Genomic DNA, 13,883 nt, shown 5'->3' with positions numbered 1-13,883 from the left:
TAGTTACATCCTTGGAGGCAAAATATTATCCAATTAGTCAATCAAGTAAAGAAAATGATAACATAAATCAATAAGCAAAGATCATCCTAATCATTAATAAAAAAAACTTAAAAAAGACATAAGACTCAAAGAGCATGTAACACACTATAAACCATTCAATAGAACCTAAAAATTCATTCACCATGAATGACAAGAAGTCAACGTTATTCATAAGAAGACATCAAAACCATACTAAATACCATCATTTTATTATTCAATTAATAAAGTTAGTAAAATAAACTAATTAAAAAAAAACTTATTATATCACAAAGATAAATATAAATTTTAAAATTTTAAAACTAAAAATCCTCGTGCTTTAAAATCTAAAATTCTTTTAAAAACACTAATTATTTAAGCCTTGCCCATTAAACCCAAAAAACCAAACATTTTTAATCCTTTCACAAACTCTCAAAACTTTAATGTACTTAAAAATTGCCATTAATGGAAAAACATAAATAAATTCCCTAAAGAAAAAGCTTGACCCTATTGTTAAAATCAAGCTTACCAATCTACTAGCTATAAAGATTAATCTTTGAAGTCTTCCTTTAAACGAAAGAGTATGAAAACCAAATTTAATTAAGTGCCATTACTATGTATTGACCATCAAATCGTAAAGACACGGGAGAAGTAAGCTAATATTTTTAAGACTGATCCACACTCGACCGGTTGATAGAGACCTCCCAATAATGACTCTCCCAATAATGGAGTCAGTATAAGCCTATGGTGGTTGCAAAGTGGAAGGATGGACATTTGTAAATCTAGACCTTTTTACATTGATTGAATGAGATGGGTGATGGCTACATTTATGTATATTTATATTTATATTTGTGTATATTTATATTTGTGAAAGTGATAACACTGTAAAGTTCATATGTTTAGAAATAGATTTTCTAAAATTATTAAGAATATTTGGAAGTAATTGTGTTATCATTGAGTTAATAGAGTTGGGTTGTGTCAATTTTCAACATATTATAACTATTTCAAACCACTTTGATTCAAAGTTAGCCTTTCCAATTTGAGAGGGCTCTCTCAAAACACTTATCAAGTTCACTTTAATCAACTCAAACTATTACATATGACTAACTCTAAGTTCTTTTTACGTGGTTTTACAGGTGAAGGAAAATGTGATGGCTACCACCATTGGGCATGGAGTCAAATAAAAGAAAATCATGGCAAACAGCAATGTTTAATGGAAGTTGACACATTTCTGGCTTTAAAACTGATATTAAATAAACATTCACAGTCATACATAGTAAGTGAAGGAAATTGGAGTACTTGATAGGAATTCCAAGTAATCAAAACACTATGAATATTGATATTAACGTAGAAAACATGGTAAAAACACATAAAGCCATAACATGAATCTCAGGTATAAAAACAAAGTTGCAGCAATATATATATTAACTAGATCAAAATATTACATAGGGTCAACTTCTCACATTAACGATCAACCCCTTTAGAGTCAAGGAACTACAAATATATAGAGTAAGACCACCATCATATCATTAATTACAAAAATCTGCCACTTGGGCTAGATTCGGGCTAGATTCGATCAAACAGTTTTGAAACTTTATCCTTGAAAACTTATCCTACTTGACACCTATTGAGAAATTCTAGGCATTTCTGTTTTACCTAATTTGAATACAAGTAGGACTCTTCCACCATAAATGAACTCAACTGAATTCTGTTTGATGAAGCTTATCAAACCAAACTAATTTTTTGAATATGCTTGGAGTTGATGATGTGTCTCATTGCCGCGTGGATGCTGACCTGTCTCCCTAAAAAATAGGAGTTGATGTGGACACCCTTCATGACCTGTAATCCATCTGGTTCCTGGATGTTTGATGTTCAAAAGCTTCAAGAACGCAGAAAAACAAAGTTTTGACAATTTCGTAGCAAAAAACAAAGACTTCAGCAGTTTCGTAGCAAACTTTAGTAGCAAATTCAAAAAATGTCGTTCTGCTACCCCTTTTCTCTTTTTGCAAGTTCTAAGGTTTTCCTTGATGTTTTTAAGCTAGATAAATACCTTTAGAACTTCCTTTGTTGTATTTTAAGTTTGCTTCCTCCATGAAAAGCTACAATAGTTTCGTAGCAAATTTTCAGTGTCATTATGGGGACTTGCTACAAAATTTTAAAATTCTAAGTTTTTTGAATTTTCATGGTTCCTAATGCCTCCTTATTACTCCTAATACCATGTTCACTATACATAAGGCTAAGTTTATTGGTTTAAGTATAGTAAAGACAAAATTGAAAGTTTTACCGTATTCAAGGAGTAGCATCTACTTCGGCAAAAATATTGAGATTTCTCTTTTTGAGTTCAACCTTAATCATTTCAATTTGAGTTTTTAGTGCTATGACTTGTCCTTGTAACTTCTTCTTGTTTGCTTGTAGCCAGTGGTTCCTTCTATACATGTGTTTCAACATCCTGTGCATAGGGAAAGTCCTCTTTATCATCCTTTTGGATTTATTTGTAGTTTCATCATAAAGATCTATCTGTTTTGACACTTCTTTTTGCCACTCCTCAAACTCAAGTTTGGAATTAATAACTTTTTGTCTAGCTTCTCTAAATTGTTCCTACAGAACCTCTATTTCACTTTATTCTTGTACAACCTCCTTGCCTCTCTTTTTATTTAATGGCTCCTTTGATGGTTCTATTTTATCCAAAGGTACTTATGGCATCTTTTCAACTTGTTGCATTGACCTTGTGACAGGTTTCCTTGGCCTAAAGATGAAACCATGTTCTTCTTATGTAAAGTCCAACTTCTTAGCCCTCTTTCTTTTCTTCTTGGTTTCAGTTTTGGTCCCTTCAATAGGCTGCTCAATTGGGCTTTCTTCAATCTCAATAGCCTCTAGTGTATCAGTTAGCTTGCTTTTCTTTGTACTCTATCTTCCGGTCATCCTCCTCTTGGTGCTTGTGGAAGCCTGTACTATAGGTTGCTCTGCCTCTAGTTGTTGCTCTTTTCTAGGGGTTGTAGATTTAGATTTTGGAGTTCCCCTGGAGGGGGTGGCAACATCTAATTCATAGCCACTAAAGGATAGGAAGGTAAGAAAATATATGTTTAACTTATTTAGCTCTTCTATAACCAACAATTTAATAAGGCCATGATGAAAAACAAAGGTGTCACTTGCATCAGGTTTGGCTTGAACCTTGTATGCCATTTTTCCCAAACTTCTAAACATATAAAATAGAATGTCTAGAGGCTGATTACCAGTGAAATGAAGTAGCAATTTGAAATGATATTGATACACCATGTTGAATCTGCCTTCACATGTGAAGTACTTTTGAATGACCATTAAGAGCTTGGAGAAATGTTCTTTAAGGCAAATTCTAGGAATGCCTGCAGTCATATCAATACCTTTGTGTTCCTCTTTGAGAAATTCATCACAATTTTGCAACTTGATCTTCTGGACTTTAAACCATACTTCTCCTAACCTAGGGATCTCTGTAGCATGGGAAATTGTGTCAAGAGACACTACAAAGTTTAGAAGACCGACTTTTGTTTCTGTTCCAGTGAAATTCACAACAAAATATTTAGCAATTTGCGCATGGAAACTCTATAGCTTTTGACAAAGACGTAGGCATCCCACACCGGCAAACGATTAAACAAAGGTAGGGTCTTCCTCCAACACTTTTATGTCCACTAGCTCATAACATACCACTGATCCTCCTTTATATTGTTTCCTGTGTGCCATGGCTGCAACACGTAAGGTTCCTCCTTGTCACGTGAAAATCAACCTAGAAACAACTAGAAAACAATGGACCCTAACCTAGAGACATCAAGACATGTATGAAAGCTACGCTGGTGTGAGAGACAGCAAAACAATTCTTTGACAGCATGAGGCTCAAAGCAGCAAAGTAAAATACAAAAGAGCGAGTTAACAACAAAGAGCTATGTGGTGTCAATATATAGGGAAAATGGACAAAGATTGATAAAGTGTAATCATGGCCCATCACAAAACTGACTAATCACAACTTTTAAACCTAAAGAACCATTACTTCACCGTTAAGCATGATTGTGCAACTCATCGCAATTTCTTAGGCGGACAAGTAGTCGAAAAAATGGATTTTCTATGGAAGTGTCAAGAACTTTCATAGCAAATACCCGGTATACATAACTGGAGTTGCTATAGATTTCTGTAAAACTGACAAATTTCAATTATGAACAAATAAACCCGACACATATGAAAGATTGGAATTTGAACTTTTATGATTGACCCTATCTGAACTTAGATGGACCCCACATCATGACATGATGACCAAAAACCCTATGATCATGAACTTTATTTTGAGAAAATTTGAAAACCCTAATTAATTTGACCAATAGACTTGACAAACTATTCCTAGGTGTTATCATGGATAACAAACTTCACAATTGTTTTCATTTTTTAGAGGATTTTGTTGGAAGTAATGCTTCCATGTCATATGTAGTTGTCATTGTGAGTTCCTAGGCGTCAGTCTAGAAGGTGTTGATTCCAATGTATGAGTTGGAGTCATTATCTAGAGATGTCAAAGTCAGTGTATTATGTCTTATATAATTGTAATTGTCTTGATCAATAAGATATTGAAGAGTGATTTGTTGTGTGCAATCAATTTCTTTTTGATATATCTCTCTATTTTCTGATATGGTATCAGAGATGGTACTAGCTTGACTCCCTCGATAAAGGGCACGGAAGATGTGAGAGAGCCTGAGTAATATTGTTCTGTACATACATAGATTAATATAAATATAAGTGTGTCACAATTGATTTCTGTTTTGAGCTTTATTTCTCCCTGTTTAGATCTGTGCGTAAGTGTGGTTTTCTATATCTCGATTTGATCTTAAGCGAGAGTTTTGCTCCATTTTCTTTAGGAGAACTACAGCTCCAGGGATCTACAAAGCGTTGCCTATCATTGCATGTGGCATAAGGAGTGGCGTAAAATCTATGCATGGTCCGTTTTGTTGAGATAATTTTTTTTTTGGAACGATCATTAATTGGTTGAGTGTTGAATCTGAGCGCTGTGAGGAGCCAACGGAATGATGCAAAGTTGTTAAAAGTCACAGATCTGCTCAAAGCCATCACCCTAACATAAAAAAGGGCCAAGATCTGCACGAGATCGAGATCCAAGGGTTCCACCATCGACAAAGTCACAGGTCCTCATTGTGGCATGTTTTTTTGGATCTCCTCGTTGTGATTTGCGCCACATGAAGTTCTGTACCATGTAATCGGTGCTTGAGGAGCAGTGGATTAGGGACAACGTGAAGGCGTAAGAGAGTATGCCATCGTTGTTGAACACTGTTGCGGATTTGTGCTAGATAGTGGTGAATTATTTCTACGTCATCTGAATGCCTTGGATCGTTCAGGAAAAAATCCACCTGTGGCGCCACTACTGGTCTCTCTTCTCATATGCAAACTCACTATACGACAAACCGACGTGAAGTTCTGCCCCGTAGGAATTCAGATCTATCAATTAGTGGCTCGTGAAATTAACGCAACAAGAGTATTATATAAGTAATCCCTCCCGAATTACTTCGACGTCGTTGGACGCAAGGGTTTGTGGCAAATTGTGATTAATTCTTTCAGCAAAGTTTCACCCAATTTTGAGCATAGATGGAGGGAAGCAGTGAATCCCATCAATGACAAGGGAAGCAGTGAATCACAACGATGAGTGTCAGCAAACGTGGATCCAAAGACCCTCTGCATAATTGTGGTTTTTGGAATGTTAATGAAGCCTGCACATCATTTAATTGTACGCCTACATAGCCTTAGCTGAGAGGCGTCTAATTGGAAGGCCAACTTCATCGTCACATTTTGCATTATGATGTTAGAAACGGGATCAACTTTAGCACCGTCATCTCGCACTGCTCACAGTGCAAACTCCAGCCCCTTGGCCGTAGAGAATATGAGTGCCATCTTGGGAGCACCTTGTAAGGAGGAGCCCGCCGCTCAGATCCCAATGACTTGGATGTTTTGTTTTTTCAATTTGTTTGGCAGGCAACAACCTTAGACCAATTTCCAAAATTTAAGAGCAGGGGATATATATTTGTATATAAATAATGCAGGGTTATTATTATTTAAAAAAGAAAAGAAAAAAGAGTGTGAGAGATGGCGTTGGTGTTTGCGTTTCTATTAGTTATAAAAAGGGTTGGTGGTTCTTAAACTGGAAACCTCGTTGTCTAAAATATCAAGTCTTGTGTGTTTTTATTTGTTATAAAAAGGGTTGGTGGTTCTTAAACTGGAAGCCCCGGTGTTCGAAACATTAATTCTTGTCTAAGGTCAAGTTGTTTGATCAACCTTTGAGCACATTCTGTATCCACACTTCCATCCTATCAACTGACGGATAGCCGAAAGCGAAATATCCGACAAATGGTGGTTGGTCCATATGATGGTTCATTACTTGACGACTCTTATTGCAAAAGCCCTGACGAGCCGAGTTGTCAATATTGTTGATCCTGCAAAGTTCATCAACGATAGTCAAAGGCAGTTACATTTTAAGTGGAGGTCAAGTGACAGCGCGAAGATGTGGTGGTGAAAGAGCAATGTTTGCGAGATTCTAGAGTGGATGTGGGTGCTGATGAAGACCAGTCAGACAAAGAATTATTTATTGTTGTAATATGCGTTTTTCTTATTATCCATGTAAGCATTAAGAGAGGGTGTTGGAAGTAATGCTTCCATATCATGTGTAATTGTCATTGTGAGTTCCTAGATGTCAATCTAGAAAGTGTTGATTCCAATAAATGAGTTGAAGTCATTATCTAAAAATGTCGAAGTCAGTGTATTATGTGTTATATAATTGTAATTATCTTATGTGTTATATAATTGTAATTATCTTGATCAATTGAAGAGCAATTTATTATACGCAATCCATTGCTTTTTGATATATCTTTATTTTTTAATAAAATTAATTTTAAATGTGTAATATGTAAATTATAATTCAATTTACAATTTCAACCAATTTTAGTTATATTTTAAATAAAATTTAATAATAATTTTAAAAAATCAAAACTTAAAACTTTTAGATTAAATTATTTTTATAACTAAATTATTTATCATTGTGAAGTAGATTTGCCAATGCTCTTTTCATCTATTATGTGAAGTAGATTTTCCAATGTTGGTCTCATTGTTGGTGTAAACTAGAAAAGGTATCTTCATGGAGTCAAATTAGACTCTCATGATAATTGACCCTTGTACTATGGTGAATAACTCATAGCTTTTTATTATTAGAATTTCTCTTTAAATTTTATATTTTTAACGTTATGTTCAAAAATATTATTATTATTAAAAAACATTTGATAAAATAATTTATATTTAAGCGTAAAAATTAATCGTGTATTTTTAAATAATATCATGTAAAATGTTTACAATGTAACATTATATAAAACGTTTGCCATATACATGATACACGTATTATACATTCTTTTTCCAAAAAATATACACAAAATAATTAATAATTTTATATTTTTAATATTATGTTTAAAAATATCATTATTAAAACAAACAACATTTGATAAAACAATTAATAATTTTATTAATAAATGAAAGTTTTTCTTTTTTAAAATTTATAATAAATTTATTATTTACGTTATTGCTTTTCGTCCAAAATTAATAAAAATAGGATTTAGAAATAAAAATATTGAAGCTAGCGTAACAATCTCAACAATACCGTTTTTCTAACTGTTGCTTTAGTTTTTGTGAAATTAAAGGTTTTGTTTTGGTAGGCAGGAATCCTGATCTAAGATCAATAGGATTTCGGATACCAAGCCTGAGGTAGAATATTCTGACTCAGAGATATAATGATTTTTTTCAGAGGTTCTGATAAAAAAATGTTGTTTTTTTTTGTTTTGTTTTGTTTTTTTTTTTTTAAATATAATGACTTTTAGTCAAATTGCTTTTTATTAATTTTTTAAAATATAAAATTTATATATTTTTTCTCATATATATATATAACTCATTTTATTTAATAGCGCACACAAAAACTCTTAGAAATAACAATTTCAAACTTCTTTAAACACGAGTGAAGAAAAGAACAACAATAATTAAAAATATCAATGGTAAGAAATAACAATTTCAAATATCTTTAAATTTTGGTGAAGTAATAATTAAAAATGTTTTTGTCTTAAAAAGATTTGTAAAATGTTTATGAGGTTTTGGATAGATGGTGATGGGGTGTTTGTTAAAGTATTTTTTGATGTGAAGTCACCAGTTCAATTTTTTGTTTCCATTGGGGTGATATATTGGATATGATGAAAATATAGTCCCACCAAACTTAAAAAAAATCCCAATAAAATAAAAATAAAGCCACCCTTCTATTTAGATTTAAAAAACTATGCAAAAAATGATATTAATGTAAATAAGACTTCATTGCTTTATAAAATTTAAATTTCTATTGAGTGTAATCTTCATTAGATTCCTTTGATCACCATAAAAATATAGAGATTAAAAAAACTATGCAAAAGATGACATTAATGTAAATAAGACTTCATTACTTTATAATATTTAAATTTTATTCACAAAAAGGAACAAGTGTTGCAGGCCAACCTAGTCTCTACCATTTAAGAGGATGTTATACTTAAGCCAATATTTTGTTTTTAGAAAAATTGCAAATTGATATATGAAAAGGGTAGTATCCTTGTTGCATTTATTTGTTGTAGGAAGCTTCTTTTGTTTGTCATTTTGTTTTAAATGTATGAACAAAATATTATTATTTTTACGTCGTAAGGCGTTCCCCTCTAAAATCAACTCCCCACTTGTCTTACGTGTCTTATTATGATCCGTCTGATATGATGTTAGACGATTAAATTGTCTGCCACTGTTAATCAAAAATCTTGTTATAAATGAAACAATAACAACTTAATATTTTTCTTTTGATTATCGCGGCATGAGAGGGTTTGGTGTGCAGGAAATGTAGGAAATGTCTCATTCAACACCTCCACCATGGATCGAGATTCTATCAGCAAGGCGAAACGAAGCTTTTATCTGGGTTTTCCAGTAAGTTATTTGAGACTCTCGAGTTAGATTTTTCAGGATTCAAATGTCTGAGAGGTGTTGATAAGGGGCTCAAGGCATTGGGGATTCAGCAGGCAAGATTTGGTAATAAATGGGTCAGGCTCTGAGCTGCAATGTCTCCAATGAAAATTCCTTCTTCTCTGTCGTCCAGCAAGGGGATTTGCAAAGGGTGGAGGCTGCTCTCTTGAAAGGAAATTCTATTAACTTTGTATTTTTGTTGTTTGTGACTAAATAGGCAAGGTTCACACCGCCTCAAGATTTAAACAAATCCACCCTTGTTTGTATGTTTTTTCCCTTACACAAATCCACTCTTGTTTGTATGTTTTTTCCCTTACAGACGACCAGGGAGCATGCCACTGCACCTTGCTGCTCGAGGAGGCTTTGGAATTTGTGTGAGAATTGTTGCATCCTCATGCCCTGAGTCGCAACAAACATACTCCTCTCATGATGGCCGCCATGTATGGGAAGGTTTCCTGCATTGAGAGGCTTCTGCAAGCTGGTGCAAATATACTGTTGTTTGACTCGTTGCATTGGAGAACTTGCTTGCACTATGCAGCAAACTATGCGCACACTAATTGCTTGGAAGCCATTCTCTCAGCTGCCTAGTCTACTCCCGTTGCAGACTCTTGGGGATTTTCCCGGTTTGTAAACGCGAGATGGGGTTGGAGCCACTTCATTACACCTTGCAGCCCAAATGAAACATGTAGGGGTTGTTCAATCGCTGTTGAGAAATGGGGCTTTAGTTTGTGCAACCACTGGAGCTCATGGGTAAGAGATAGAGCCACGAGTAAGAGATAGAGACACCTAGTTTTGTAATTAGTTTCTTTGTATCATCGAAAATATAGTTGTCACATCTGAAATATTGCTCTTCATTTTAATAACATGTGTGCCTCTTTCGTGAAAATTGGGTTTTTCTTGAAAATTTGTGCCAAATGGATCTTTCTTTCCTGAACAGCATGTGCTCTATCAGAACTTGAAAGGAAATTCTATCAACTTTGTATTTTTTTTGTTTGTTCTTGATAAGAAAGGCTTCTTACGCCTCAATATTTAATCAAACCCACCCTTGTTTGTATGTTTTTTCCATTACAGACGACTAGGGAATGCGCCTCTGCACCTTGCTACTCGAGGAGGCTGCTTGGATTCTGTGTGAGAATTGTTGGCTTGGGGTGCTGACCGCATTCAGTAAGATGCTTCTGGGTGAGAACTCCCTTAACTCTCTCCGAAGGCATAATTTGATTTTTCCTATTTACTCAAATTTTATTATATGTTTAGTTTGTTACAGATAGGACTACTGTAATAGGAGATAAAAAGAGAGAATTTACCAAGAGATTTCTGTAGACTACTGATTAATGTGTTTTACATGTTTTACTTAGCAGACACATCCCATATGCAGTAGCCCTTAAGTACAAACACTCTGCCTATGCAGCCTTACTGAATCCCAGTTCTGCAGAACCATTGGTTTAAGTACAAACACTCTGACTACGCAGCCTTACTGAATCCCAGTTCTGTAGAACAATTGGTTTGGCCTACACTGTGGAAATTCAAAAGTCAACTCAATCCAGAGGCTAAGCTCTTGTTGGAAAAGGCGCTTATGGAGGCCAATCGAGTAAGGGAGAAAAACATTTTGTTTGGAGCTGCCTCTTCAGTGTCTTCTTCCACTGATCAAGAAGATAACATTGAAGATAATATTTATGATGTGTGTTCTTTCTTCTAATCTCAAATCTCTATTGATTGGTTGGAACTTGGTAGAATTAAGACACATATCAGGGTAAGAAGTTGTATCGATTATCTGTTTTCTTCAAATTTCAAGCGACTATCATTGCAACTGATTGGCTAACTTTGTTTGTGCCAATATGTAGGCTAGTGAATCTGAAGTTTGTTGCATTTGATTTGTTCAATTGTGTACCATTGAAGTCCAGGATTGCGGGCATCAAACTTGAGGGAACATGCTCTTAATTACAAAACCTATTTACATAAAATTCTGAAGAAAAATTTCAACATTGACATGGTACCTGTAGTTGATCTGAGGCAATGCAAGAGTTTTGGTTAATACTAACAACTAGAGTTTTGCAAAGTATTCATATTAATGGTTGTCCTCTAGCCCTATGAGTGTTATGATGGTTTGTAAAGCACATATTGTTAGACCTTAGGACTTGATTAGATGGCTTAGTTGTTTGCATGGACACATTTCAGCATGTGAGTGAGCTTGTCTTGCTCACCATGCATTAGTTGATTTGAGCTACCTGAATGAGATCTATGTGGCGAAGGAATCCAACATTCATGTCATGAATGTTGGATTGGTTACTGTATGGACGAAAAATGTGCAGTTGTAAATGTTCAAGGGATGCCCTGGATGATGATATGTTAATGATACATGGGTTGCTATATTATTTTGTTGTTTATCATGTTTATGAGCAGTTTAAAGTCAGTTTACATTGTTGGTCCGAAGCTTGAAAAATGTGAAGGAGAGAATTATGACACAACTGAGAACTATGATGTTTGTTATTGGTGGTTTCCCAAGTACAGAGACATATAACTCAAACCAAGGATTTGATCTCCAAGAATGCAAACTCGGCCCCTTCAGAAAATGGCTACCAGCTTTGATGAATTCAGTCCTTCAACACATAAATTTTCCCTCAAAATAGTTTTGGAAGTGATGAAAAATTCATCTTCCAATCCAAAGATTTCGACCTTCCAATAAGCCACAAGAATTTCTACTATTCGATCCCAAATATCAAGTTGTACACAGTGATCTAGAATATGGGTGTAACCCTCTGGAATAACTCAACCTCAATCTGAATTTAGCAGAGAATGATTCATCCCTCCTTAGATCAATCACAAACTCAACAGGGGTTTTCTAAATAATTTATCTATCCTCAGGAACTCGATTATCTGATGTTTGGATTTTAACTAATATAACCTAGAGGATATGAAATCAATATTAAGTAAGACAACCACCAGATGAGGAATACCACTTCAGAAATCAGCCTCCTGAAATGGATGATCCAACCTGTTACAAGTGGAGCTCATGGGTAAGAGATAAAGCCATGGGTAAGAGATAGAGACACCCAATTTTGTAATTAGTTTCTTTGTATCATTGAAAATATAGTTGTCACATCTGAAATATTGCTCTTCATTTTAATAACATGTGTGCCTCTTTCATGAAAATTGGGTTTTTTTCTTGAAAATTTGTGCCAAATGGATCTTTCTTTCCTGAACAACATGTGCTCTATCAGAACTTGAAAGGAAATTCTGTCAACTTTGTATTTTTGTTGTTTGTGACTGAATAGGCAAGGCTTCTTCTGCCTCAAGATTTAATCAAACCCACCCTTGTTTGTATGTTTTTTCCGTTACAGACGACCAGGGAGCACACCTCTGCACCTTGCTGCTCGAGGAGGCTGCTTGGATTCTATGCGAGAATTGTTGGCTTGGGGTGCTGACCACATTCAGTGAGATGCGTCTTGGTGAGAACTCCCTTAACTCTCTCCGAAGGCATAATTTCATTCGTCCTGTTTACTCAAACTTTATTATATGTTTAGTTTGTTACAAATAGGACTACTGTAATAGGAGATAAAAAGAGAGAATTTACCAAGAGATTTCCGTAGACTACTGATTAATGTGTTTTACTTGGCAAACGCATCCCATATGTGGTAGCCCTTAAGTACAAACAATTTGCCTATGCAGCCTTACTGAATCCCAAATTTGCAGAACCATTGGCTTGAGTACAAACACTCTGCCTGTGCAGCCTTATTGAATCCCAGTTCTGCAGAACAATTGGTTTGGCCTACACTGGAAATTCAAAAGTCAACTCAATCCAGAGGCTAAGCTCTTGTTGGAAAAGGCGCTTATGGAGGCCAATCGAGCAAGGGAGATTTTTTTTGTTTGGAGCTGCCTCTTCAATGTCTTCTTCCACTGATCAAGAAGATAACATTGAAGACAATATTTATGATGTGTGTTCTTTCTTCTAATCTCAAATATTTATTGATTGGTTGGAACTTGGTAGAATTAAGACACATATCAGGCTAAGAAGTTGTATTGGTTATCTGTTTTCTTCAAATTTCAAGCGACTATCATTGCAACTGATTGTTTGTCTTTGTTTGTGCCAATAAGCAGGCTAGTGAATCTGAGATTTGTTGCATTTTCTTTGTTCAATTATGTACCATTGAAGTCCAGAATTGTGGGCATCAAACTTGAGGGCACATGCTCTTAATTACAAAACATATTTGCATAAGATTATGGAGAAAAATTTCAACAATGAAATGGTACCTGTAGTTCATCTGAGGCAATGCAAGAGTTTTGGTTAATACTAACAACTAGAGTTTTGCAAAGTATTCATATTAATGGTTGTCCTCTAGCCCTATGAGCATTATGATGGTTTGTAAAGCACATATTGGCAGAACTTATGACTTGATTAGACAACCTAGTTGTGTGCATGGATACATTTCAGCATGTGAGTGAGCTTGTCTTGCTCACCATGCATTGGTTGATTTGAGCTACCTGAATGAGATCTATGTGGCAAAGGATTATATGCATGACATGAATGTTGGATTGGTTACTGTATGGATGAAAAATGTGCAGTTGTACATGTTCAAGGGATGCCCTTGATGATGATATGTTAATGATACATGGGTTGCTATATTATTTTGTTGTTTGTCATGTTTATGAGTAGTTTAAAGTCAGTTTACATTGCTGGTCCAAAGCTTGAAAAATGTGAAGGAGAGAACTATGACACAACTATATAAGATCTTGTCATTTTTTTCATATCCTGTTCTATCCCAGTCAGTCGAGAATAGTGGACATTCATTCCGAACACATTGATATTGCCTTTCAAACACAAACAATTTGTTGTAATGAGTGGG

General features: G+C 34.8%; 1 long non-coding RNA gene across 3 annotated transcripts; it reads left to right on the top strand.

Annotated features, from left to right (window-relative positions):
• Positions 1-8,905: 8,905 nt before the first annotated feature.
• LOC149151491 (uncharacterized) lies at positions 8,906-13,617 on the top strand. Of its 3 annotated transcripts, none has more exons than XR_016262933.1 (4): positions 8,906-9,792; positions 10,114-10,221; positions 12,381-12,488; positions 12,709-13,617. It is a non-coding gene; the product is annotated as an uncharacterized LOC149151491 (long non-coding RNA). The 3 variants fall into 3 exon arrangements; XR_016262934.1 differs by having other exon boundaries at positions 8,906-9,811; positions 12,733-13,617; XR_016262932.1 differs by having other exon boundaries at positions 8,906-9,811.
• The last annotated feature ends 266 nt before the right edge of the window (positions 13,618-13,883 follow it).

This window comes from Pinus tabuliformis, chromosome 9, assembly GCF_031772625.1.
Source record: "Pinus tabuliformis cultivar Carrire ecotype Pingquan chromosome 9, CPIR1, whole genome shotgun sequence".
In the NCBI taxonomy this organism is placed as follows: Eukaryota; Viridiplantae; Streptophyta; class Pinopsida; order Pinales; family Pinaceae; genus Pinus; species Pinus tabuliformis.
This window is presented reverse-complemented; position numbering and strand designations above follow the sequence as displayed.